General features: G+C 32.0%; 1 pseudogene across 1 annotated transcript; it reads left to right on the top strand.

The window, feature by feature from the left end:
* Nucleotides 1–1040: 1040 nt before the first annotated feature.
* LOC143560637 (cytochrome P450 CYP72A219-like) lies at nucleotides 1041–4346 on the top strand (annotated as a pseudogene). Its single transcript, XR_013140157.1, has 5 exons — nucleotides 1041–1313; nucleotides 2765–2985; nucleotides 3060–3304; nucleotides 3387–3771; nucleotides 3857–4346. The product of XR_013140157.1 is annotated as a cytochrome P450 CYP72A219-like (transcript).
* The last annotated feature ends 3960 nt before the right edge of the window (nucleotides 4347–8306 follow it).

Here is an 8306-nt window from a genome sequence, read left to right as displayed (position 1 = left end):
CGCATTGAGGTGAGTTTCTAGCCCCACTTCCTTGTTATGTTTTCGGGGCTGTGTGCATACTCGATGTGATAGTTAATACACTTATCTTAAGTGGTAAGTGTATGCTTTGTATGATTTATGTATGATGATTGTTTGACAGTGCGTGAACGAGCTTCGGATATTGCATGTACCGTCAGGTGGTAGTTAAGATATGATCGATAAGTATGATGAAAGATATGATGTGTGTATGAATGTAAGATGTATGCATAATGTGTGTATGTTATGATGATGGTACGTGAACGCTCTTCGGAGATTGCACGTATTGTCAAGGAAAGTATGTATGAACAGGTACGGTACAGTTACACGAACAAAGGGACCAGACCCTAATAATATCTGTGATGATTGGGACCAGACCCTAATAATATCTGTAATGTTAGGGACCAGACCCTTATAATATCTGTGATGTTAGGGACCAGACCCTTATAATATCTGTGAGGTTATAGGGCGAAAGGCTTTTTAAAACGTATGATTATGTATGTAAAGAAAGTATGAAGGTAAGAATGAAAGTATATACACTTACGTGTGTATGAAAGAAAGTTAAGAGGTTAAGTATGAAATGTAAGAAGGTATTGTATGATTATGTGATTAACTAGAACTCACTCAGCGTAGCTGACTTTTAGTATGCACGCAGATGAGTAGAATGAGGCAAGTAGCTTGAGGAGGGCACATGGCAGAGTTGGACGAAGCTGGCATCTGGAGATTTTGCTATGATGTTTTATTTTATAAGACTATGTTTTGTTTTTAAAGGACTATGAAAGCTCGATAAGACAAGAATTATGGTTATGGAATGTAATGGTTTGAATATTTTTAATGTTCCGCGAATGTTTTAATTAACTCTGATATTTAGAACTGCGTTTATGAGTAAATCCAATACGAAAGTAGGGCTACCGGTATCGGGGCCTTACATGAATAATAACCATCAATCTCACAACAAATATCATTACCCCAACTATAAATACCCTTGATCATTGATCCAAAACTGTATCTTGAAGCCTCATGCCATGGATATCACTACAGTTTCTTGCATTCTTGGAGTAGCAGCAATCTTCTTGTTTTATACATGGAGATTTTGAGCTCGTTGTGGTTCAAACCGAAGAAGATCAAAAAGTTTTTAAAAGATCAAGGACTCAATGGTACACCGTATAGATTCTTGTATGGAGATCTGAAGGAGATGATGCATATGATGAACGAAGCCAAGTTTAAACCTATGAATCTTACTCACGATATCGCCCCTCGCGTCTCACCCTTCGTTTACAAATCCCTCACAACTCTTGGTATGAAGCTTTGGTTCCTTTATTTTAGTTATATTATCTTTAATTAATTTATTATATATTTAGTGGGAGTACCCGTACCGGGACGCTATGGGAACGGAAACGCTATGGGGACATTTCCTAAATGTTTCCGGCATGGGGACGGATCCTGGATGTTTCGGGGATGTTTATATTTATTTTTAGGGTTTTAACCCATTCAAATTCCAAAAACAACCACACGACATACGTCCATACATATTTGGTCTTTCATGCGTCAATTTGATTATTGATAATTGATTATAGATAAGAGTATCACCAACACAAAACTCCAAGTCCTCAACCTGAAACCCGAGAACAAAAACCCGCATGCAAAGCAATGACAAATCTAGAAAATTTTATTACCATATTGCACCTAATAATTCATAAACAAATTGTAACAATTTAAATCATAACTAAAGTTCAGTTAAATGATGCATCATGTATAATCAAAAACTTAAATAATAACTAATTAAATCAAAACCAAATCATTAGATAAACAATTCAAACAATCTTTCAAATAAACAATTTAGTGTATAACTAAATTAAGTTGGATTTTTTGGATATTTGAATCGGTTTCGGTAAAGATATAACTAATCTTGTTATTAATCTTATGTGGTTTTTGTATTTATGTCTCAAAGTGGTTTTAAATCACTGTTATGTTTTGGACTTAAAAGATTAGACCACAGTAGGTGATTAAAAAAGTTTTCTTCAGCCAATAAACGTCTCTTAATACTTGAATTTCTTTAATCTAGTAATTTAAACACAATGAAGCCCTCTTGGCTCTTACAATGAATTTAAGGTGACAATCATAATTATGCTAGAGGTTTGCCATTTGGTGCTATGCTGAGGGCAATTGCCGACATATGTTGCAAAGGTTTTATTCTCAAATGGATCTCCAATTCAGGAAAAAAAAATTATTATTTAATAATATTTTTGAAAAAACTGATTAAAAGAAAGATTTCGGATCTATTTTTGGTATTTCAGATTCGGAATTTCGGATAATTCCATTTCAGATTGGGATTTTTTTGCACACCTTACCGGGAGAGTGGAATAAGAGAAGCATCTATCACCATACTAAGGATCCATTTGGTTGTATACTTTGTTTCAAGCACAACATGAATTTATTATGAAATTTCTGGGTTAGGTTTAGTTTAAGTGGGTTTCTTGTCAAATTCATAAAAAAAATAATAAAAAGTAATAAAAAAATAAAAAAATAAATAAATAAAACCGTGAACATGTACGCTTGACCGAATGGGTCATGTTCGTGTTATCCCGACGGGTACACAATCGTAGTTACTAGTGCTTATAATGGAAAATTGAATTTTTAGTTAAAAACACATATATATACTCTGGATTGTTGTATATTCTTTAGATAATGGGTGTATAAATAGACGTGTATAGCGTTAATTTTTAGGCTTTTTTCTTTGGTTATATAGGCAAGAGTTGTTTTACATGGATGGGAACAAGACCTGTGATACACATATCTGAACCTACTATGATACGAGAGGTGTTTACTAATTATAATAAATATCAAAAGCCAAGGGGAGGTAATCCATTAGAAAAGTTGCTAATAAGAGGATTAATAGATGTTGAGGGTGATCAATGGGTTAAGCATAGAAAAATCATCAACCCCGCTTTTCACGTGGAGAAGCTAAAGGTTACTTTCTTGCTATTCCCTTTTCGTTGACAAGAATGATGTAGCGTGCCTTAATTTATGATAAAATTTTGCAGCACATGATACCAGCCTTTTATATGAGCTGTAATGAGATGATCCACAAATGGGAGAAAGTCTTATCCCAAGAAAACTCATGTGAAGTAGATGTGTGGCCTTATCTTCAAACATTTTCAAGTGATGTAATTTCACGCACCGCATTTGGTAGTAGTTTTGAGGAGGGAAGAAAGATATTTGAACTTCAAAGAGAGCAGGCAGAGCTAGTTATGAAGGCTATAAATTCAGTTTACATTCCAGGATTAAAGTATGTAAATTACTAAACTTTATTAGAAGCATAAAATAGGTAATATTACAATAATTTTGTACTAATAAATATAGTTTGATAGATTTTTACCGACAAGAAACAATAAGAGGATGAAAGAGATTGACAAACAAGTGAGGGGTTCCATAAAGGGCATAATTAATAAACGAACTGTTGCGATGAAATCCGGGGAAGCTAGCCATGATGACCTTTTGGGCATACTTTTGGATTCCAATTACAAAGAAATCAAACAACATGGGAATAACAATTTCGGGTTAACCATTGAAGAGGTCATTGAAGAATGTAAACTCTTCTACTTTGTAGGTCAAGAGACCACAGGAAATATGCTAGTTTGGACTATGATTTTGTTAAGTCAACACACTGAATGGCAAACACGAGCTAGAGACGAAGTTTTACATGTCTTCAGTGATAAAAATCCAGATATTGATGGCTTGATTCATTTAAAAGTTGTAAGTTTTCTAACTAAAGGATTAAAACTAGATACGATGGCAACTTTAATATATGTTTAATTGCTCTTATATCTATTGTACGCAGATGAACATTATATTCAACGAAGTTCTCAGACTATATCCACCTGGGCCAATGCTTAGACGACTAGTACATGATGAAACAAAATTAGGTAACTTAACATTACCTGCACGGATCCTTATCCAAATAAACGCATTGAGTTTGCATCACGACAAAGATATGTGGGGTGAAGATGTAAATGAGTTTACGCCTGAAAGGTTTTCTGAAGGTGTATCAAAGGTTACTAAAGGACAAGCTATGTACCTTCCGTTTGGTGGTGGCCCACGCATATGTATTGGCCAAAATTTTGCTATATTGGAAGCGAAAATGGCTCTTGCAATGATTTTGCAATGTTTTTCTTTTGAGCTATCTCCGTCATACTCGCATGCTCCGCTCGCAATGCCTACTTTACAACCTCAGTTTGGCGCTCACTTGATTCTACATGCACTTTAGGCAATATATCACATATGCTTTAGTTTACTTCAAGATATTTGTTGTCATATATGTTGCATTGTTATATTGAAAGAAGCAACATGCTTTTCAAGAAGAAAAAGAAATTGATGGTTTTATTATTCCTGTTCTTAATTTATATCATTTTGATTCTCATCAATTTAAATATTGGAACTTCAAAATCGGAGAAGTTATATTTTTCTTCAGTCTCCATTAATTGTTTGAGTGGACATGTTTTAATGTAGAATGAAGTTTTTTATTCTACGCATCAAAGATTCTTATCTTTGTTCCTACGGTCTGTTGTTATATGCAACCGATTGATACCATATCTTACACTATAGAAATTAAAACCGAGAAATTAGATCCAAATGTATTAGCAAACTAGGTTAGAACCGCGTGATACACATGTTAGTAAAAAATATATAATAAAAAAAACACATGTAGTACACAGGGTAATAATAAAACAAAAACGATAAATAAATGATCATATAAACAATTACAACATTTTTGTTAATATCATAAAATTACTAATAACATACACGTAATAGACATTTGTTTTTTATAGTAGTTAACAAACGTTACAAAAATTTAAAGTTTTCTATTTGTAAGCTTTCATGGAGACTAAATATATATATATATATATATATATATATATATATATATATATATATATATATATATATATATATAGGCCATGCTGTACAAAGTTATATAGAAATTTGAATAGAACTCTTTAATTTTAAACCAAAGTAATAAAATTTGAGAAGTCTCATTTCATAAATTGGATTTAAGCAAAGAACCAAAATGATATAATTAATTTATCGAAACCCATGTTTTTACTGACGAATCATGAATGTTTTAATTTTGTGTTGCATTCGATAATTATCGATACCCATGTTGATGAATATCGATTGAAACACATGTAAAAATAAGAAGTCAAACAACCTTATAATTTCAATTAGAAGACGAATGCAAAAGAAGACGGCGATCGTTAACTGAATATGTATAGTTTAATCGCATTTATACTTTGAATTAGAGTATAATCATTATAGAATTAGAGTTGAGAATTACATAGAATTGTTAGGTATAAGCCTGAAGGATGAAAATAGAATTGCTTTTGACATAGTCTGGTTTTACATAACCCGCTATATGTGAATTGAATTTTAATTTTAATGAAAATAAAAAATAAAAAAATATCATGTGACAATTTAAAGAGATTTGATGAAAAGTATTTTAATGAAAAGAAAAAAATTAAGAAAATGTCATGTACAATTTAAAGAGATTTGATGTAAAGTATTTTAATGAAAATGAAAAAAATAAAAAAAATGTTAAAATGCATGTAATTTAAAAAGATTTGATAAAAAGTATTTTAATGAAAATGAAAAAATAAAAAAAATGTCAAAATGTCATGTAACAATTTAAAGAGTTTTGATGAAAAGTAGGAAAAATATTTGTTGAAAATCCACTCTTTTATTATATAGGTAGATTAAGAGGGAATATATCATGTCTCGGGTTTTCATCAACACCTCCAAAACCCAACCCTCCTATTTTGGGTTAGGAATGCCAATGGCGAATATAAGAAAATCGTTCACATAGAGCGGAAATTTATATGGGTCATTTGTCTATCGACATATAATAACTTTTTCCACTTTGGTTCGGGTCGGGCCCAATCATGTCATATTAATAAAGATAATAAAATTAAATTTTATATAATCAACAAAAGCGATCTTCAAAATGCACCATGAAAATTTGAAGTCTAATATCTAAACTCGTCTACTCATACAAAAACAAGGTTTTAAATCTATAGTTTATAGCTTGCAATTGCATATAAGCATTCCTAGTAGCTTCTCTATCTCCATCACTATAATTACACTAAAAGTTACTATTTTTTCTCTTTTATTTACAACTAAATAATACTTTTTTATATCTTTATAATTACATTTTCTTTCCTCTCCACTCACAACCACTTTCACATATATTAAAAATTATTGACGATGAACATTGTTTCTTAAAATTTGCTCATGAACATTAACATCAAATGAGTGATTAGCTTGATAAAAAAACTATCAAATGAGTGATTTGCTTAATCACTTATCTAAAGTTAGAAGTCTAACTAGAATTTGGTCGGCTAAGGGATCTGATGGCGACGAAAGATTTGATAGGTAGTGGGTCTGGGCGTTGTCTGCCTCTTCTTGCTAGTCTTTTTCTTTAGAATTATGACTATTTTTCTTCTTCTTTTTTTTTTTAATTTTAACAAGGCTAAAACCTTTAAAAGCATGTGCTAAGACCCAACATAGTGGGGCGCCATCCACCTCGATAGCGCCCATAGCGTCGGAAAACCGCCCCAGGGTGCTATGGGCGCTTTGGAGGGGGTGGGCACTTCATGCACAGCGCCGGGTGGGTGGGTGGGGGGAGGAATGGTGGAATGTGATGGGTGAGTTTGTTTTTTCTATAATAATAATAATAATAATAGGGTAATGATTTGAGAGGCAACATCCACTACACCCACTTTAGCCCCCCCCCCCCCCTTCAAAAAAAAAGCCTATGCTAACGCGGCATCACATGTCGCACAACGCTCATAAAGAGGCTCCATCCACTACACATGGTTTAAGTCCAAAGAACATGGGCATAAGTTTCAATGGTTTAACATTTGAATATTGGTATTTTTATGTAATTTTTATTGATAATTAGTGTTTATATCAAAATTAAAATTAAAAATTTTTAATTTATTTTTCTTAAGGTTCGGTTTCTGTATTTCATGAGATCGATTTCAAAAGTTTAAGACGTGGATTACAACCTTTTATTTGGGTGGGGTGGGGCCGTGGGGGGGGGGGTGGAGGAGGTTCGCTATTTTGCGTGTATATGTAGTGAAATTCATTTCCATTTGTGTATTGTTTCATTTATAAGTCTTCATTTATCATTTCCTAAAAGTATACGCTCAAAAACATATATGTTAGCATAAAATAGTGAGTTCATGACAAATCAATCATCAAAACAGCTAAACAGAATTTTAATATATTATATGATCAATAACCCACAAGATGTTTGTTAACTTATTTACACCACCGCTCTATATTGTTTGTTTTATATATTACAGAAATAAATGCTCTAGAAACTTGTTAATTGTTCTCACCAAATGGGAGAGATCTTCGTGTTTTTATTTTTAAGAACTCACGAAAATTCAACCATCCAAGATGATGGCTTCAAAACCTTCTTTATTTAAAAATCAAATTCGACTAGTAAACTTTTTAGTTGACTTTTAAGAGGCTCTTCCTCGGTCAACAATTAGAAACGAATTTATGGTACCATTATTGACATACAAATTCAAGCCCCTCTTTCTTTCTTCTTTTTTTTTGTGTACGACTAAATTTTTACGTCCTATAGGGTTTAACTCAACTTTTATTCACACCTTAAATACGGATTTGCTATTAAAAAGTGTGTGTGTATATATATACCAACAAAAAAGATCTGTGAATAATGTTTTTGTCTCATTGGTTCACGAAGTTTATTTATTTTTAAGAATTGTTATATTGCTTTACTTGGCACCTTTATTTTGATAGTTTTTTTTAAATAAATTTTTAGAGTTTTTATTTAACTTTTGAGAATTTTATCTTTATCCACGGCTATAACGAGTGTCGGTTTTGAAATGTTTAGTGGTGAATTTATTTGTTTTACTTTTTTAAATTATTTTTCATTTTATATAAAGTTTATATTTATTGGGTTTTTTTTTTAATTTGTTGTAACTAGTACATCGAAACAGACCGAACTCGTGTCGCAAGGATTATTAAAAATGCTATTATATCCCACAGCAATGTACGGTAATCATGCTCGTTTATATATAAAGAATCATCCAAATATCAATATGTGGCAATCCAATGAAAAAAAAAGACGTCAATTTTTTAGCCAAACAGAACCTTCTTCTAAAAAATTCTTAAATATATATAAACGAATCTGGTTGCTTCCTATATTCTCTCAAGCCATAAATTGTTTTATTTGTAAATGGAGGTTTCCTAAGCATTTGACCTGA

This window comes from Bidens hawaiensis, unplaced genomic scaffold (genome assembly GCF_021521415.1).
Source record: "Bidens hawaiensis isolate Kalapana, Puna unplaced genomic scaffold, B.hawaiensis_p1.1 tig00020418_1, whole genome shotgun sequence".
Taxonomy (NCBI): Eukaryota; Viridiplantae; Streptophyta; class Magnoliopsida; order Asterales; family Asteraceae; genus Bidens; species Bidens hawaiensis.
This window is presented reverse-complemented; position numbering and strand designations above follow the sequence as displayed.